This window comes from Cyclopterus lumpus, chromosome 15 (assembly GCF_009769545.1).
Source record: "Cyclopterus lumpus isolate fCycLum1 chromosome 15, fCycLum1.pri, whole genome shotgun sequence".
NCBI lineage: Eukaryota > Metazoa > Chordata > Actinopteri > Perciformes > Cyclopteridae > Cyclopterus > Cyclopterus lumpus.
In genome coordinates, this window is record NC_046980.1 from 2,894,334 (window position 1) to 2,915,223 (window position 20,890).

Consider the following 20,890-nt stretch of genomic DNA (forward strand, 5'->3'; position numbering starts at 1 on the left):
AATGCAACAATGTGTTAGCCCGCCCAGCGACGCTTCTCGCGAATGCATTTTTGTGGGTTTATTGTTAAACCTCGCTCGGATGCCTGACCTTCACCGTGCACGATACATGCGCGCGCAGAGGCCAGAGGGTCTGAGGTCTCCGGCATGATTTAGTTTTGGAAGCCATACACTGAACATAAGACGAGTGGACTTAGACCCTGTGATGTCACGGGTTGGTTTGTGGACTATTATTTTTATTTATTTTTATATACCGACCCAGCCTTCCGCGAAGACCCGCCCAACTCTGCCTCTGATTGGCTTATATTTGCTGCCTTCTTAAGTTTATTGCTTATGTGGATGTTTTTCCTCCTATAGAGCTTTCTTAAATAAATGTAATAAAATATTATTATATAGTTTGTTGGACCGGGTGTTATTATGTTCAGCTTAATGTGTATATATGGCACACGGATTAAAAAGTCAAATTAAATTAAATGCCGTCCCCTGGACACACGAAGATTGTTGCAATTATTTTTGTTGTTCTTTGACGGTCACATAGCTGCACCAATACATACATAACGCACTAATACATCCATAATACACAAGACAACACACTGAGACGGAGCTCTGGAGATAAGCGGGCACCTGCAAAATCCCGCGAGAATGCCAATTTTGGTGTATTCTTGTTCCAAAAAGCAAAACGTGGATGTAAAAAAAATGGACACGTCAACCCTTCAGTTTCACGAAAAAACTGATAACTAGACTCGAGATTTGGATATTCATGTATTCATTTTTTTTCTTTTTAATGAGGGAGAAGGAGTCATGGTAATTTGGGTCATTTTAATTGGGAAATTCATTTGTGAAATAAAACAAACAAACAAGGAATCTGAGGCGCAATTAACGAGTGTTTTTAAATACATATCTGGAGGGGATTTTTCAAAGCGATAGTTCTATATGTTGGGAAATAAACTGGTTCTTCCCCAAGACAGAGATGAGAGGATCGATGTACTGCAGACCCGTGAGTCGATAATCAGGCTGAACACAAAGCCTGCATGCTGGTTTGGGTCTTTCTTGGGATTTGTTGCTGATAAGAAAAATACGGAATATCATCCACTTTATAATTACTGTATTTAACACGGTTGTAAGAGCTAACAGCTAACATGGATTATACAGCTGATAGAGCTAACAGCTAACATGGATTATACAGCTGATAGAGCTAACAGCTAACATGGATTATACAGCTGATAGAGCTAACAGCTAACATGGTGTATACAGCTGACAGAGCTAACAGCTAACATGGATTATACAGCTGATAGAGCTAACAGCTAACATGGTGTATACAGCTGACAGAGCTAACAGCTAACATGGTTTATACAGCTGACAGAGCTAACAGCTAACATGGTGTGTACAGCTGACAGAGCTAACAGCTAACATGGTTTATACAGCTGACAGAGCTAACAGCTAACATGGTTTATACACCTGACAGAGCTAACAGCTAACATGGTTTATACAGCTGAAAGAGCCAATAGCTAACATGGTTTATACACCTGACAGAGCTAACAGCTAACATGGTTTATACAGCTGAAAGAGCCAATAGCTAACATGGTTTATACACCTGACAGAGCTAAGAGCTAACATGGTTTATACAGCTGACAGAGCTAACAGCTAACATGGTTTATACACCTGACAGAGCTAACAGCTAACATGGTTTATACAGCTGACAGAGCAAACAGCTAACATGGTGTATACAGCTGACAGAGCTAACAGCTAACATGGTGTATACAGCTGACAGAGCTAACAGCTAACATGGTTTATACAGCTGACAGAGCTGACAGCTAACATGGTTTATACAGCTGACAGAGCTGACAGCTAACATGGTTTATACAGCTGACAGAGCTAACAGCTAACATGGTTTATACAGCTGACAGAGCTGACAGCTAACATGGTTTATACATCTGACAGAGCTAACAGCTAACATGGTTTATACAGCTGACAGAGCTGACAGCTAACATGGTTTATACAGCTGACAGAGCTAACAGCTAACATGGTTTATACAGTTGACAGAGCTAACAGCTAACATGGTGTATACAGCTGACAGAGCTAACAGCTAACATGGTTTATACAGTTGACAGAGCTAACAGCTAACATGGTGTATACAGCTGACAGAGCCAACAGCTAACATGGTTTATACAGCTGACAGAGCCAACAGCTAACATGGTTTATACAGCTGACAGAGCTAACAGCTAACATGGTTTATACAGCTGACAGAGCTAACAGCTAACATGGTTTATATACCTGACAGAGCTAACAGCTAACATGGTTTATACAGCTGACAGAGCTAAGAGCTAACATGGTGTATACAGCTGACAGAGCTAACAGCTAACATGGTTTATACAGCTGACAGAGCTAACAGCTAACATGGTGTATACAGCTGACAGAGCTAACAGCTAACATGGTTTATACAGCTGACAGAGCTAACAGCTAACATGGTTTATACAGCTGACAGAGCTAACAGCTAACATGGTTTATACAGCTGACAGAGCTGACAGCTAACATGGTTTATACAGCTGACAGAGCTGACAGCTAACATGGTTTATACAGCTGACAGAGCTAACAGCTAACATGGTTTATACAGCTGACAGAGCTAACAGCTAACATGGTTTATACAGCTGACAGAGCTAACAGCTAACATGGTTTATACAGCTGACAGAGCTGACAGCTAACATGGTTTATACAGCTGACAGAGCTAACAGCTAACATGGTGTATACAGCTGACAGAGCTAACAGCTAACATGGTGTATACAGCTGACAGAGCTAACAGCTAACATGGTTTATACAGCTGACAGAGCTGACAGCTAACATGGTTTATACAGCTGACAGAGCTGACAGCTAACATGGTTTATACAGCTGACAGAGCTGACAGCTAACATGGTTTATACAGCTGACAGAGCTGACAGCTAACATGGTTTATACAGCTGACAGAGCTAACAGCTAACATGGTGTATACAGCTGACAGAGCTAACAGCTAACATGGTGTATACAGCTGACAGAGCTAACAGCTAACATGGTTTATACAGCTGACAGAGCTGACAGCTAACATGGTTTATACAGCTGACAGAGCTGACAGCTAACATGGTTTATACAGCTGACAGAGCTAACAGCTAACATGGTTTATACAGTTGACAGAGCTAACAGCTAACATGGTGTATACAGTTGACAGAGCTAACAGCTAACATGGTTTATACAGTTGACAGAGCTAACAGCTAACATGGTGTATACAGTTGACAGAGCTAACAGCTAACATGGTTTATACAGTTGACAGAGCTAACAGCTAACATGGTTTATACAGCTGACAGAGCTAACAGCTAACATGGTTTATACACCTGACAGAGCTGACAGCTAACATGGTTTATACAGTTGACAGAGCTAACAGCTAACATGGTTTATACAGCTGACAGAGCTAACAGCTAACATGGTTTATACACCTGACAGAGCTAACAGCTAACATGGTTTATACAGCTGACAGAGCTAAGAGCTAACATGGTGTATACAGCTGACAGAGCTAACAGCTAATATGGTTTATACAGCTGACAGAGCTAACAGCTAACATGGTGTATACAGCTGACAGAGCTAACAGCTAACATGGTTTATACAGCTGACAGAGCTAACAGCTAACATGGTTTATACAGCTGACAGAGCTAACAGCTAACATGGTTTATACACCTGACAGAGCTAACAGCTAACATGGTTTATACAGCTGACAGAGCTAAGAGCTAACATGGTGTATACAGCTGACAGAGCTAACAGCTAACATGGTTTATACAGCTGACAGAGCTGACAGCTAACATGGTTTATACAGCTGACAGAGCTAACAGCTAACATGGTGTATACAGCTGACAGAGCCAACAGCTAACATGGTGTATACAGCTGACAGAGCCAACAGCTAACATGGTTTATACACCTGACAGAGCTAAGAGCTAACATGGTTTATACAGCTGACAGAGCTAACAGCTAACATGGTTTATACAGCTGACAGAGCTAACAGCTAACATGGTTTATACAGCTGACAGAGCTAACAGCTAACATGGTTTATACAGCTGATAGAGCTAACAGCTAACATGGTTTATACAGCTGACAGAGCTAACAGCTAACATGGTTTATACAGCTGATAGAGCTAACAGCTAACATGGTTTATACAGCTGACAGAGCTAACAGTTCAGAGGCATTAAACAGTCGACTGGACGCGTTTTACAGTGAACGGTAGTTTTGCTTCATAGATCAAAATGAGAGTGTTGCTGGTGGAAAAACGTGTGTGATAGTCTCGACGGGATGCAACGTTGGTTTTATTCATTCAATCGAACATTTCAGAAGATGTCGTGGCAGACACACCGGGAACTCTACTGAATGCACATTCAGAGTTTCAGTGGGTTCAGATTCACATCTTATCATCAAGCCTATTTAAATAGTTGTTGTTTCTCTTTTATTTCAACAACAGAACTGTGCATTGATTCTAATTAGAGAAACGGTGGTTGATTTGACAGACCAGCCCAAATGTGTAAACGCAAATCTGCACCACATTGTCTGCATTCCATTTAATATTCACTATGCAAATGCTTGAATACATGCTTTAAATTTTACAACCCGAGCCGGCTCAGCTGACAGTGATTCATTGGATTTACTGCTTTTATTGTACTCTGAAACTCATTAACTAAATCTGTCCCGAAAAAAACGTGTCTTGCCATTATGGGTTTAGGCTTTAAGTAATTATTTTGAAGGTATCTCTTGTAAGAAGTTAGTAAACCTTTCTAATTGCGGTATTGGATTGCTCATGCCTTGCTGCAAACCATTAACTAAATGTCTGAGGAGCCCGATATACGCTGTGAGGTAGTTAATTAGAATGGAGCAATGCCCGTGGTTAAGACACCCCATAATAAAGCTATAATGCTTGAGAGATCTCGGCTGAACGGCCCCTCTGACTCGAGGAGAGGCTTCCAGCTGCCTTTCCTTGTCTGAGGAGCTGGACGTCACTGTGCTTTTTAACAGTTTCATTCATCAGTTCACTTTTTCGTCACCTCCGTCTATCCTTCCTTCCGTCAGTCCATCCCACTGTCTGTTCACTATATACCCACCTGCCCTTTACTCTTTTATCATCCCCATTTCTTCCTCCGTCCCCCCCCCCCCCCCCCCCCCGACGCTCCTCCTTGGACTCTCCGTCCATTCATCCCGATTCCCCTTCTGTTGCTATATCTTCCTCTCATTCTCTCTAGTTGCCTCCTAAATTCCTTAGCGGCACTTTTCTGTTTTTTTTTTTTAAAGACAGAGATTGATTGAGTGAATGGCAATAAAGAGACAAGAGGCGAGGGAGTAGGAGTGAAGGAGGAGATGGGGGGGGGGGGGGAGAGTGAAAGAGCAGGGAAGGAGGGAGGAAAAAAAAGAGGAGAAGTGAAAAATCTCTGAGCCATAATCTTCACTCAGCCTGGAGAAGCTCTGCCAAGCTGACCACACACACACACACACACACACACGCACGCACGCACACACACACGCGCACACACACTCACACACACACACACACACACACGTTCTGTGTGGGGTAAGTTTAAGACAGAGTGGAAATCAATGCAACCACTACCACTATGCATGATAATGAGAAACACTGTGTGTGTGTGTGTATGTATGTATGTGTGAGGCAGCATGATAGTGGACGTGTGTGCCAAACGAGCATCTGTTTGTTTGTGTGTGTATGTGTGTTTGTGTGTGTGTGTGTGTTTGTGTGTGTGTGCGTGTGTGTGTGTTTGTGTGTGTGTGTGTGTGGTCTAATCCTAACTAAGCCTGTGGATGTGTGTCCGACTCTGATACACAGAGTTATAGCCTGATTTGGTGTATCTGCTCCGAGAATATGTGAGTGTGTGTGTGTGTGTGTACTGCATGTCTTATATGTAAGTGTGTATTTGCATTACGGCCTTGCCCGGAGGTAAACCCCCTGAACGCAACGAGGGAGAGTTCAGGTTCAACAAAAAGTGACTTTATTAACCGAGCCAGGAAAGGGCAGAGGGTAGTGAGTAACTAAGCCTCTTCCTGGTCACGCTGCCTTCGCTCCGGCAGTTCAGGGGCACGTCGATTGGAGGAAACAGAACGGGGGGGTTAGGGGGTCCATCGGCGAGGTTAAATTCAGGGGCGCCGGCGCTACATGCGCCGCTAACCCCGTCCGTCCGGAGCCAGCGCTTGAAGTGGCGATCCAAAATCATTATTCGCGGTCACGCTGCAGGTTCAAGAAAGAAATCCATACGAGCACGGGGCGATGCGCAGTTCATCAGCAGCTCATTCCTCACATTAGAGAGGAAAGACGGGAGCGTGAAGGTGGTGCATTAAGGTGTCTGTGAGTTGTGTCGTGTGTGCATCTCCCATCAGCCATTTCAGTTTACCTGCATGAGCACACTGTGTTTAAGGGGGGGGGGGGGGGGGGGGGGGGGGGGGCATTATTGTGTTTACCTTTTTGGACGGATCAATAGAAACAGAATATGGAGAGGAATGGAAACTAAAACTAGCAGTGGAATAGTTACTTTCTATTGGTATGTGGGTGGCCGCTATGAAGCGTCGCGTTTTGGTGATTTTCACCGTCGCCATCTTGGATTACGTCCGTCGCCATTTTTTATTTTTTTTTTGCGACCGATAATCGGAAGTTGACACATTTGGAAAGCAGAGGAGTGACGTAGAGATGTCGTATATACCAGAGCCGTATACAACTTTTGCAACCAGAGGAGTCGCCCCCTGGTGGTCAGGAGAGAGAATGCAGCTTTAACACATGAAGCATAGACTTCTATACAACCAGAGGAGTCGCCCCCCTGGTGGTAAGGAGAGAGAATGCAGCTTTAACACATGAAGCATAGACTTCTATACAACCAGAGGAGTCGCCCCCTGGTGCTCAGTAGAGAGAATGCTGCTTTAACACATGAAGCGTAGACTTCTATACAACCAGAGGAGTCGCCCCCTGGTGGTCAGTAGAGAGAATGCTGCTTTAACACATGAAGCGTAGACTTCTATACAACCAGAGGAGTCGCCCCCTGGTGGTCAGGAGAGAGAATGCACGTTTAAGACACTTCCTACTATGCGTAGTAGAGCCAAAGAAAAGGACTCTTCATGGCGTCCGACATGTTTCTACAGAAGCCCAGAACGGACAAACCAAACGCCTGCTGCCTTTGTATGTAACCTGAGGGCCACCGTAGTTCTCCAACACGCTTGAAAACGGAGCGGTGTCGCAATCTTCGACACTTAGTCTTACACACTGTTCCTTTAAGAGGCACTTTTCGGTCTCTTGTGCTCTGATTTATTTATCATGCAGTTAACTTCTCATTATTGATTCTTTATGAACATTCAACCTCTGGCATTTGCTCCTGATGTTATTTGCCACTGTTTTAGAAGATAATAAATAATAGGGGTTAGAAATAGAAACAGAAAAAAATACAAATAATAGGAAAACTGTGTCTTGAAAACAAACACGAAACCACTTTCCTAAGAACTCATGTGTAGGAGCGGTTCTGATGAGGCACAACTATCACTTACTCGCTTGCGTGTTCATGTATCTCTATATATCGGCTGCACTGTAAGTGTACGAGTGTGTGTATAGTGTGTGAGAGAGAATGTGTGCGTTTGGCTTTTGCGCCAGTGTGTGTAGATGTGCGGTTGTGTGTGTGAGTGTGATTAGTGAGAGTGTCTGTGTGTTAGTTGGAGGGCTGTTGTCTAGAAAGATCATCCATTTGTCTCCATCTGGCCCTCTGGCTGCAGATTCATCCCTGCTACATCCCCCCCACTCACCCACACACACACACACACACATGCACTCCAATGGCGCATCCACTCGGCACCGGTGTTCCCACGGTGTGCCAAGGTCCTCACCCACCACACTTGAAATGAAAGACAAAAGCACTGGCAGCATTTTTATCAAAGCCGCCACTCAAATGCATTTTAATAAGCCTCTTCAATCAATGCGGGTTCTCTAATATTTCCAGGTTCTGCAGTCTGCAGGATTAAAGCCTTTAATGTTGAGTCGTATCAAAGTGGAAGGTGGAGGCTCATTTTCAGAGCCTCTCGTTTATTTAGAGATGGAAAGGTGACCCCCCCCCACCCCCCCCCCCCCCCCCCCCCCCCGACCTCGCTCTACATTTAAAACACACCTCAATTATCTCTTTTTTTTTGTTCCATCTCGTGCGTGATCATTCTCACTCCAACGTGAAAAACCTGCCGCACTTTAAACGTGAGGGAAGAGTCCTGTGCTGAAGGTTTTCCTCAGGACAACACACACTGTGTGTGTATGTGTGTGTGTGTGTGTGTGTGTTTTAATTTGAACAATGTTTATTCATAGGATTAGACTGTTTGGCGAGAATGTGGGTCGTGTTCACGAAACAGCATGGCAAACACTCTTGAAAGTGATGCAATATTAATGTCAATATGCCCGTCTCATTTTTCATCTCGCCGGTCGCAGACATTTTTTTTGGTGCGACTTCTTAAAGGGCCAGAGTCGTGTAAAGTCCTGCCACGCAGGAGTTTACCAAAAAGCTCAACGATATACTTCCACTCGTGAACGAGTTGTTTAATGTGGCTCCAGCTGTTTCAGTTTCAGGGAACTGTGCAATAAAACAATCAAATAAATCACTTTGCCTTGTTGGCCTGAAAGCAGCCGTCCAATGGAGGATGTCAATCAAGCTTTACAGAAACCCAACGCTCCGTCTGCAGGAGGTCGACACTCAACGGACCTTTTTAAAGACTCCGAAACGCCAAACAATCGTGTGACAAACACATTACTAAAGTTATGATATTATGAAGTATTTGGTAAATACCTAATACTTCATAATATCATAACTTTTCCAGGGTGGCTGCAGGATGTTCCCGGTGAAGCGAGCAGCATCGGTAAATCCCACGTTCGGAGAGTCTCGCAGACTTCTGATTACCTCCCTGGGAGAAATGTTCTTTAAAAAAGTTTGCCTCCGAAGTGGTGCCGGTAATCGAGTTCAGCCTTGAGAACAACATTTTAAAAAAAAGAAGCTATTTTAAAAGTCATATCTGTCCGAGGCGAAGGGGCAAAAAACTAAATGACAACCGCCGCTGCAGAAATACGTCTCGTATTCATTCGGTTTAAGTCCACGTGGACCGGAGGGAAGGCTTTCTGGCTAAAGGACGTCAATTATTGTCTATGATTTGTTTATTTTTTCATGATCTAATTTTGTTAAATTGCATTGTTCATATTCGCCTGTTTAGGAACAATGGCTGCAGTGGTTTTGTTAGTGGCTGCCGGATGCAGGAAGACAACCCATTAATCTGCTTTGGGTGTGTTCACACAAAAGGTCTCCGATCATCTGCTCTCTCCACGCCCCAAAATGATCTATAGGCTTGTTCTGTATATTCATTATTAAGAAAACACTCACACACACACAGCGAGCGCCACCGTCCTCATCTCTGTAATTTATTCAGTAAATAAGCCAAAATGTATGGACAAAACAATAAATGTAATAACTTCCAACAACACACATTTGGAGTTTCATTTTAGAAGCTTTGAATGTAATAAAAAAAAAAAGAGAAAATAATCTGAATCCAGAATGTGCCAATCGATGTGAAATACTGGATCATTTTTACTTTAAAAAAAACTTGAAGTTGAACTGCTTCATACAGTATGTGATCAATACGACACAACAAAAGCATCAAGGAGACATCAAATAAATAGTTTGGAGATGGAGAAACAAGCATGTCTTCCCAAGAAGAAGAAGAAAAGGAAGTGGCATTAAACACGACAGTGTGTGAGCTTTCTGAGAATAACACACACACATTATAGTTTAACCCATGTGGTGTCACCAGCAGCAGGTAGACACTATTTATATGTTTATTATTTCTTTTATGAACTATGCTGCCGGTTATTTTATGTTTTTTTTTATAAATAAAACTGTGAAAAATTGTGAATTTTCCAATTCTCTTGTTCCTTCCTCTAAAAAGACCCCAAAAATATTCAGTTTACTCACAAGCAAACAAAAAAATCTGAATGATTCAGAGAATGTTTTGCTGGAAAATGCAATAAAATGTCATTTGTTAATTTATTATTTCACCATTGAACAACTAATAAATAAAACAACTTAATTAATTAAATTAATTCTTCATAGTGAGAGAAAAAAACAAAAAAACAAGGCAATATGTTACACTTGTCATTTTGAATATGTGTAGCTTCAAGGTCAATTTAATAACATGAATAATATAATTTAACGCAAAGTAAAAAGATGGCAAAGTAAGCAATATGGGTAGAAAAAAATATTATTTTAGATAATTATTTTAATATCGAGATCATTTTAGTTCACGCCCTTCCGTCTACATTTATTTTGTGGGAGGGAACTCTTGTGTAATTAACCCACAAAGTACGCCGTCAACTTTATAAAAAGCCTCTTCACTTCTTTCCTTTATCTCTCTATTTCTTCCCTCCTCCATCTCTCCATCTTCCCTCTCTCGCCATCTCTCTGAAGTCCAGTTGCCAGATCAGACGGGCTAATTAAAGCGGCACATAATGAGCGAGCAGAGGAGGAAGAGGAGGAGGAGGAGGAGGAGGAGGAGGGTCAGCTGGAGAAACCAGAGAAGAAAGGAGTCATGATTCGTGGATGTCACAATGCTATCAAAGGGAACTTGCTCTTCAGCCTAATTTCCTCTCGCACTGAACCAACCTGTAAAAAAAAGCCTATTTTTTTCTATTTTAATCTGTTGTGTTTTGCTTATTTGCAATCGAATAATTCAAAACTATACCTAAAAACTATAAAATGGAGAGACACGTGGTGGCCGTTTCAGTCAGAAGAAGAAGAGCGTAGTGGAAGAAGAAGAAGGAGCGGCTGATGCCCGTGGGGTGTTAATTAAGGCCAGTTTCAAAAAGTTAAAGAAACCTAACGCGCGGCCTAAGGACCTCCCGGGAGAGGACGGGCGTTTCCCGACGCACAAACCCAGTCATTTTAAATTAGCCGTGAGAGAAAGGCGCCTGGCGGGGGGGGGGGGGGGGGGGGGGGGGACACCTGTGCATTTTGACTGCCATATATTTGAGATTCATTATTTAATAGACGGTGTAACAGAAATGTGCCGGTAATTACTTTCCGATCCACCTGAATATGAGCTGCATGTTAATTTAAGAGGTGTAAAAAGGAAGCGCTGCTGTTCATAATCAGTCCCTCTCATGTTGCATCTCTTTGTGGTTGTTTTGTGTCCTTTTTTTTGGTGTAGCCTTTTACTTCACTGTGTAATCATCTTGTGGTTGTTTTGTGTCTCTTTGTAGCCGTTTACTTCACTGTGTAATCATCTTGTGGTTGTTTTGTGTCTCTTTGTAGCCGTTTACTTCACTGTGTAATCATCTTGTGGTTGTTTTGTGTCTCTTTGTAGCCGTTTACTTCACATGTGTAATCATCTTGTGGTTGTTTTGTGTCTCTTTGTAGCCGTTTACTTCACTGTGTAATCATCTTGTGGTTGTTTTGTGTCTCTTTGTAGCCGTTTACTTCACTGTGTAATCATCTTGTGGTTGTTTTGTGTCTCTTTGTAGCCGTTTACTTCACTGTGTAATCATCTTGTGGTTGTTTTGTGTCTCTTTGTAGCCGTTTACTTCACTGTGTAATCATCTTGTGGTTGTTTTGTGTCTCTTTGTAGCCGTTTACTTCACTGTGTAATCATCTTGTGGTTGTTTTGTGTCTCTTTGTAGCCGTTTACTTCACTGTGTAATCATCTTGTGGTTGTTTTGTGTCTCTTTGTAGCCGTTTACTTCACATGTGTTTTCACATGTGGCTGTTCTGCATCATTTTGCATTGTTTTGTTGGTGTCATTTTGCTCCTTTGTCACTAAATGTAATCTCTTTGTGCCTGTTTGGCATCCCTTTGTCTGTAGACAATTTGCGTTTCCCTATTCTTTGCAACCATTTTGTGTCTTGATGGCCGTTATGCATTTCTTAATGGTTGTTTTGCATTTCTTTTTTCTCTTTGTAACTATTTAGCATCTTTTTGTAGTGTAATTGCTTCTCTTTGTAGTTGTTTCGCATGTCATTGTAGTCATTTTGTGTCTCTTTGTGACTATTTTGCATCTCTTTGTGGTCGTTTTGTGTCACTTTGTGACTATTTTGCATCTCTTTGTGGTCAATTTGAGTCACTTTGTGACTATTTTGCATCTCTTCGTGGTCGATTTGAGTCTCTGAAGTGGTTTTGAGTTTCACTGTGGACATCTGGTGTCTCTATGTAGTCATTTTAAATCTCCTTGCACCAGTTTTGTGCATCTTTGTGGTCGTTTTACATGTTTTTGGGCCTGTTCAGGAACACTTCGTGGCTGTTCAGCGTCTCTTTCAGTGGCATCTTCAGGAGAGCCGTTCAGTAATCCTTCAATGGAAGCGAACCACCAAGAGATCCTCTGCGGTCTCGGCTCAAGTGAGCACAAAAAAAACAAAGAATCGTCTTGGAGTAATTTTTTGACTTGGCCTTGTATCTGCTGTGTGACTGATGATGAAATGACTTGAAAGATGAGAGACAAGCGAAGAAAGACGGAGATATCGAGAGTCAAAGAGTCGAGACAGAAGGGGAACAAGAGCGAGATAGGAGACACAGAAGGATGCAGAGACAATAAGGAGGATGTTATTCCTGCATCATTACTTCAACACCCATTCTCCCTCTACTGTCTCATCTTCTCTTTTATTATTCGCGCTCCCTCTCATCTTTTCTTTCTATTATTCATCCTCTCTCTTTCTATCTCTATCATTAGTTTTTTTTTATCTCTGTGTCTCTCGCTTTCTGTTGTTCAGACACTCAGATAAATGAGCCATGAAATATTCGCCATCAAGACACAGAGAGACTTTCTATGTGTGTGTGTGTGTGTGTGTGTGTGTGTGTGTGTGTGTGTGTGTGTGTGTGTGTGTGTGGCAGGCTGTGCACATGCATGTGTGTGTGTGCATACTCATTTTGACTTTGAAGTCTGTCGGGTCCACTAGCCGTTTTGGAAGGTAGCCCACCTGTGTTCGATGAGATTTTTGAGATCCAAATAATAATTTGGCAGGAACAAAATCCAATTGGCTTCTAGAAATTGTGAATTCACTGGCTGCTGCACAGCTGACCAGCCAAGGAGGAAGGATGTTTCATGGAGATCTCAGCCAGAAATCAGAAAGAACAAATTCACCAAATGATAGCAGAACGCTGAAAAATTGGCCATCAATGTTTGGAACAATCTGATGGTGAAGATGTAAGATTTTATCTGCTGAGCTCTTCATCTGCTGGTGTTTTAGATATCATTTGTATCAAGTGATAGATTTTTGCAGAAGAGGCTCTCCAGGAAATAGAGCAGTCAAATTGAACGCAACGCAACAACGTAACGCAACAACGTAGCGCAACAACGTAGCGCAACAACGTAGCGCAACAACGTAGCGCAACAACGTAGCGCAACAACGTAACGCAACAACGTAACGCAACAACGTAACGCAACAACGTAACGCAACAACGTAGCGCAACAACGTAACGCAACAACGTAACGCAACAACGTAACGCAACAACGTAACGCAACAACGTAACGCAACAATGTAACAACAATGTAACACAACAATGTAACAACTAACATAACAACGTATAGTGTACATTGTAACTGTAACAACTGTAACTGTAACAACGCAACAAAGTAAGGCAACAAAGTAAGGCAACAAAGTAAGGCAATAAAGTAAGGCAACAAAGTAAGGCAATAAAGTAAGGCAACAAAGTAAGGCAACAAAGTAAGGCAACAAAGTAAGGCAACAAAGTAAGGCAACAAAGTAAGGCAATAAAGTAAGGCAACAAAGTAAGGCAACAAAGTAAGGCAACAAAGTAAGGCAACAAAGTAACGCAACAACTGCCTATATTTTATATGTGTAACATCCAGCATTAATTTTTCTGTGTGTGTGAATTCTACCTGTTCTTCCCAATCCCGAGCACCCACAGAGTTCAGGTACTCTGAAAACGATCTCTAAATTGTCCATTAAGTATAGATATGTTTTTCAGAACAAAGAAAGGTGAAGCGCGTCGTCAAAAAGACCTGACCTGAAACATAAGTAGCGGTTTGCTGCACTCAAATGTGCCAACACAGTAAGCCTCGCTTTTATTGCATAATGTACCTCTTTGCATTGGGTCGTATGACCATTAAAGAGACACAAGTAAACCTCCCAGTTAACACTGATTAGTTGACCCGCTGGTCAAAAGCCAGTATTTAGCTGGACGTCCGTTCATCCAATTATTGGTTCGTGGAACATCGCTGTCCATTAGCGGCTGCTGCAGATTGTGCCACAGATCTGGTTGATGTTGCAGCAATGAACTGGTTCCTGACATAGGTCAGTCAAAGTTCAAAATCCAGTAATGTCCCATCAAGATAATTCGGTTAACTTGTTCTAATTAAACAGGCACGGAAAGGGAACCAGAGGACGATAAATGTCGGAAGCATTGTCGGAAAAACAGCCTGAAAAACTCTTAACTTTTAAGTCTGTCTTTTGAGTTTTGCAAAACCACCTTCAGCAAAGACTCATTTGCCTCGTTTAATCCTCAATTTATTGGAAGTTCGAGCTCGGTTGCAAAAGAATTGGACTTCAACAGTAAAGTCTAAATTAATAATCTGCATTACATAAGCCGCCCTTTGGAATGCGCTTTTGGTCCAAAGGTAGTCGGGAGCATCAGTTTAAATGGGTTTGCGGCTCAGCCCCGTTCCAAATGTTACTTATCCTCTCCCTCTTTGTCGAATGTGCGTATAATTCTGCATTACGGATATTAATCCAGACACACTGCCACATGTTTGATCTCTCTCGTCTTTGGGCTCCGGCCCACATTCACACAGAACCGTCTCCCCTGGAGTCTGAGAGTCTGGATCCAGCGTCTTCGTCTGCAGAACACTCTGTATTTAGCGCTTGTTCTTGACCCTTTTTGTCATGTAAAACATTGTTCTGGCTGTTTTGCATCTTTGACGCTGTAATTCAGTTCAATGGGGCACATTGTGCTGGATCCAATCATGTTATTAGTTTCCATAAAATAGGTTTAGCTGTATCATTTTCAGCAAAATGTTTTGCACAAATGCAAATGTGCTTCTGTTTTGCTCGAATCCAGAGTCAAACCAAATAATACAGATGTGAAGACGAGATTAGATGCATTGCCCGCGTTACATATTTGTACGAGTGTGTATTCCCTCGTTGTTACTACGCAGATAAACCTGAAGGTTTTCTCACTCGGGGTCTGTTCGATACGGCGAGTGAGAGATAAACCCTCAGACCGAAGAATGTTTGCCTCGCCGTATCTTGTGCCTGCAGAAAGCCGGCGGTTCCACCTGACTGACGAATACAAAAAAAAACCCACAATAATTATTGCAATTTCGACAATGCACCAACAAGAGGCCGAGCAAACGAGCACACAGTTGATGCACGTGTAGCGCTGCGGCGTGGTTGTGAATACGCAATGCTAGCCACGTAATCAGAAAACGCAGCAAATAATATATTCTTACACCGCCAGCCATCTTCACACACACGCACACACACACACACACACACACACACCACGAGCCCACGCTCACGGTGTGTGTGTTTGCAGACCACGAGTTCTGTTGACTGACGCAAAAGACATTTCTGTTAAAACTGGGTGAAATTTTTCCAATTGAGTTTTCAAATCGATAAAACAAAATCATTGTTTTGAGGACTTTATTTAAATGTCTTCGAAAATGAAATGCGGCTCATTGAGATGAGATGCAGTGGATTTATGTAACTTTTTGCTCTTTTCAAGGCAACCTTTCAATCCGTAAGATCTTCCTCGGTAGCCTGCAGTTAAGTATTTTTAAGTGAAGTATCTTCGCCTGGATGTGGTCCCTCTTCTGGAGATATATGCAACCGAGACATAAAAAAAAATTTAAAAAACACCTCTTAAACCAAACGTGACCCAGTTTTTACCTAGACGTCCTGTAAACCACGTTAGCTGGGTAGTTAACAAGTTAGTTATTTGATGCTGATAAAAGCTCTTCATCTGTAGCTTCCATCTGTATCGGTTTGTTTCTTTCAGCTCGCTTTGAGAACATTTGCAGGCCCCCGCGTCACACACACACACACACACACACACACACCGACACACACACACTCCTCCAGTGCTGGTGTCAGCAAAAGAATTCGACAACAACAAAATGAAGTCCAGAAGAAAACAGAACCGCAGCCCAGACGCATCCAGCCGGCTCAGGGCGTTCAGCCTTCATAGACCCAGCTAGAGCTGCAGCAGCCCGTCCCTCGACGCTCAACTAGGGCTCCGCCGGCGCGCTCCGACTCCGACAACATTTCTTTTTTTTTGAAATGTGAAGTACAAACTGGGGGGGTTGTTGTGGCTAACTGTAATGCAGCAGCTCCAGAGGCTGAGTAAGCCCAGAGTGCGACTCCCTGGTGGCAAGCACGGAGAGAAAGCAGCCAAACTCTCTCTGTGTGTAGCTCCTCCATCACCTCTATCCTTTTATTTTCAGCTAGTATTTGTGTGTTTTGTATTTCTAATAACTGTCAAATCTGATATAATGAATGTGAGGTTCTTTTTCCCTTTTTTGGTCATCAAGGTAATTGTGGATAAACATATTTAGTCTTAAAGGAGAGGTTGGAAATATCCCGTTTTATACTGGAGAGTTTAGGTGTTTGTTTATTATTTATTTGCTGTCAAATCACAAGTCTGCTTGCATCATTTAAACAAAAAGCACATTCCTTAGTTTCCCATCCACTTTCCAGTTATATCTATTTAAGTCCGTCTGTTCGGCGAAGAGGAACAAAGGTTCCCTCTGTTCTTGACCTACATCTAATTTCCACTAAATGAACAAGAGGCGATGCATTTGCCAAACTAACAGACCATGCAAAGAGTCCTCATCGTGTTGAAACGTGTTCTTTAAAAACCTCTTTGGCTCAAGAGGTTTCAGTCCAGATTAAACTAAACAGGTCTGCTATAATGTGGAAGTCTGGATGTCTTCACATTTATAAACTCTTCTTTCCCCGTAGAAGACCAACACAGTGCACTACTCTACTGTAATATAACATATTATAATAGTTTCTTCAATTAGAGTTGAGTGGTGCATTTGTTAAAATTGAGCCAGTCAATCACTTTTCTTTTTCTTTCCCTTTCAATTAGAAGAAAGCATTTATTCTGATTGCATTGAGCATGTTGGCCACTTAACATACACACATAAACACTCACACAGTATATATATATATATATATATATATATATATATATATATATATATATATGCACATACACAAACTCGTTTCATTTATTTTCTTTTAATTTAAACCTTTATCGTCCCAGAAGGTTTTTTTTCAAGGTGGGATTCATGATTTAAAAAAACATGCAATAATAAAGGCAATTAAACCAAACAATAACACACACACAGATAATTACTACAGTATGTAATATACAGAAGAAGAAGAAAACACAAACAATAGCTCCATATGGTCCCAAGTTGACATTCTTTTCGCAGTTAAAAATAGTTTTTGTCCCTAAAAAAAGAAGCCGTGGACAGACACAGAGGCGCACACTCACTCACTGATCGCATGATCTCCTGGTGGAGATAGAAACATATCAGGAGGTTATTTCTTTTCTCCCACTGGTTCAAATGTCTTCAACGGATCCACAATCAGACAGATATTTACAGTTCCGCCCGTCAGCCGGCTCCAGAGAAGGGCCGTGACCTTGTCATTAGTTTATACAGCAACATGAGGATGAATCAACATGAAGGCTTTGTCCATTTCCTCTCTTTTGTAAAAGATTTGTAAAAGAAAAAGACCTAACTTGACCCCTTGAAACTCGATAAAAAATAATACAAAAAATCTATCTACATATCGTATGCGGTTAGTCATTAGTGTTAAGAAAGTATACGCTTGGTGAAAGAACATAACCCTCAGGGAGACGTATGAAAAGAGATGTCAGGGAGAGAAAGTCATTTACAGGAGAGGCTGGAAAAAACTTTTTTTAAAAAGCCGCAGAGGAGCTTCTCTTCACAAGTCTTCGCACTTCAGACTTATCAAGCCGTTCATAAGACATGCAAAATCAAATTAGTTACAGCCGACAGCTTTGTTTCAGAAGGAGTAAAACGTGTCGAGATGCCGAGCCGAGGCGAGACGCCCCAACATGCAGATCGTTTGATGCATCCGTTCTCCCCACGTTCTTTCTTTTCTCAAGTTAAAAGTCACAATGAGACACCCGGTTCAGCTAATTGTGTGTTAATAAACAAGACGCAGCTTATTTCAGCCTCTTGCAGATCAACGTCTCGATGGATGAAGCAGCTGAGCGTTCGTTAACCAGTCAAACGACAAGCGAGACCCCAAAGTAAACAAGTGGCAGTCGGGAGGAACATCTGCGTCCTTAAAGAGACAGATGTTCGTGGCGCAGATTAAACCCGGAGCTTCAAGTGGAGAGAGTGTTGAACTTCGATGAATTGGACAGAACACCCGACTTCAATGGCGGGGGGGGATTGAAAGTCTTTGAAAATCTCAATTAATGAGGTTTGTATTATTTTTGTAAGTGTCCCACGAGGCACAACCGTTTCAACCGTTAGCTAAGTTGTTCTGCGCGCGAGCGTTGAACTTCGATGAATTGGACAGAACACCCGACTTCAATGGCGGGGGGGGGGGATTGAAAGTCTTTGAAAATCTCAATTAATGAGGTTTGTATTATTTTTGTAAGTGTCCCACGAGGCACAACCGTTTCAACCGTTAGCTAAGTTGTTCTGCGCGCGAGCGTTGAACTTCGTTTCACCGGCTTACGATCAATTTATTACTCTTCCGTGTCGTTCAAAGTGATCGTTCTTGTCCTGGATCAATCAAACTTTATTTGAATATGTCATCGTGCAATTCAAAGCGCTTCAAGGCAAAAACTACCGAAATGCCTGTTTGAAGGACATCATCAGGACGTCTTTACCGTTTTTTTACGTATAGTTTCTGTAGTTTAAATGGTTGTTCACACCGTTTCAGGACCTTGAGATGAAGACGGAGCACATCGTCGTCTAACATGTTTACGTATTCTAGCTCGCGAGATGCCGTTGTTTTTTGCTGTTTACTCCCGTCGGGGTTTTAAAAAAATAAAAATAAAAACATTCACACTACGGTTCAGGTCATTTCCCAAAACTCTGTAAAAAAAAATTAAATACAAAATATTAATGAGATTGTCAGCAGTGCACCGAAAAAGCTCCTCGCGTTTTAATTTTAACTTTACCGAGCAGCAATTTCCAACCCTCCCCCACACACGCACGCCATGTTTTAATGGACGTCAAATCCCATCTTCGGCGGGCTAATGCAACCCAACGACATCTTTTTAATGACGTAATGCAAACCGATGCCGTCTTTGATTAAATAATGCAAATGCAATGCTTCGGTCCGTAATAGAATAACGTTACATGAATTCTTTACTTAATGGAATTACGTCAGCTGCAGTGATCGCTCGCCCGACGAGCTAATGCCCGACCGCGGCCGAGAGAGATCCCCGCGGTAATGGCCGAGGATGGCGGCTGTTCCGGGACCGCGAGGGATTGAGCGAGGTCGTCTGCGTTCCCCCCCCCAACCCCCCCATCTCGCTTCTGTCACCGTCTCTCTGTTCGCCTCCATCTGTCCTCCGTCACATTTTCCAGTCTGACTCGCTCGTTTTATTTCTTCTTCCTGTGTCTATCTGTCTAATGGAGCTTCTTGAAATGTGACTTTTCTTCTTTTTTCATAAAGAGACAAAAAGTTGAACATTTCCAACTTATGCAAGCTGTGACACACACACACACACACGCACACACACACGCACACACACACACAGAGCGGACAGATCTCGACTGAAGGTCGTGTCACAGATTGAATGTTCCCTACTTTTAAAGATAAATCAATCTTCCATTAATGGAAATGGTGTGTGTGTGTGTGTGTGTGTGTGTGTGTGTGTGTGTGTGTGGGAGTGTAGAAGTAAGATCCAGCATTACTTTATCTGTGAATGTCTGTGTGGGCTTAAGATATGCTGCTGTCATAAATGTATTAAAAGCTATGGATGTAAGTGGGTACACAGTAATGTGTGTGTGTGTGTGTCTGTGTGTTTGTTTGTATGTGTATTGATGTACGTGTGTGCAAGTGTGTATTCCCTCAGACACTCAGATTGCTGATCAATAGTTGTGATTGAAGGGCCCATTAGCCTTCGGAAGCAATAGAGACAGCATCACTCCATATGACAAGCTATAAGTACACACACACACACACACGCACACACTCCATACGACAGGTAACAAATTAAAAGCTTGAGGATGATGAATATGCATTCACCATAAATACATTTTACAACCGACACCGGCTCTGACTGTAACTCACCACTCCCATATACACACTATGGTTTTATACACACACAAACACGCACACACACACACACACACACACACACACTCTGGTTTTCATTTACCACCAAGTTAAGAGTCTGAAGTCATGGTTTAAATGTACACAATAGCAAAGTGAGGAATGAATTCAACAGATTATTCTTCTCCTGCGAACGTTAACGGTTGACAGCTCGTCAATCGTCGAAAAAAAAAAAAATGCCGTAACTCACTTATTTTGTATAAAGACTTCAAATTGTTGGATGGGTCCAACAAACAGCGAGAGGCCGATGTTCTGTCTCCATGTGAAACGAGACGTTAATGAATTGTGATTTATTTGTCATGTAACTTGCATACATCAGTGATTTTAACCCAGATCTTTTCCTAAAACCTAACTAAGTTTCCTGTGACGATAGGAAGTTTATTTTGAAAAGACCGTATGTAGTCTTAAAACTTGTATTCTCTCTACTGACCACCAGGGGGCGACTCCTCTGGTTGTATAGAAGTCTATGCTTCATGCGTTAAAGCTGCATTCTCTCTCCTGACCACCAGGGGGCCACTCCTCTGGTTGTATAGAAGT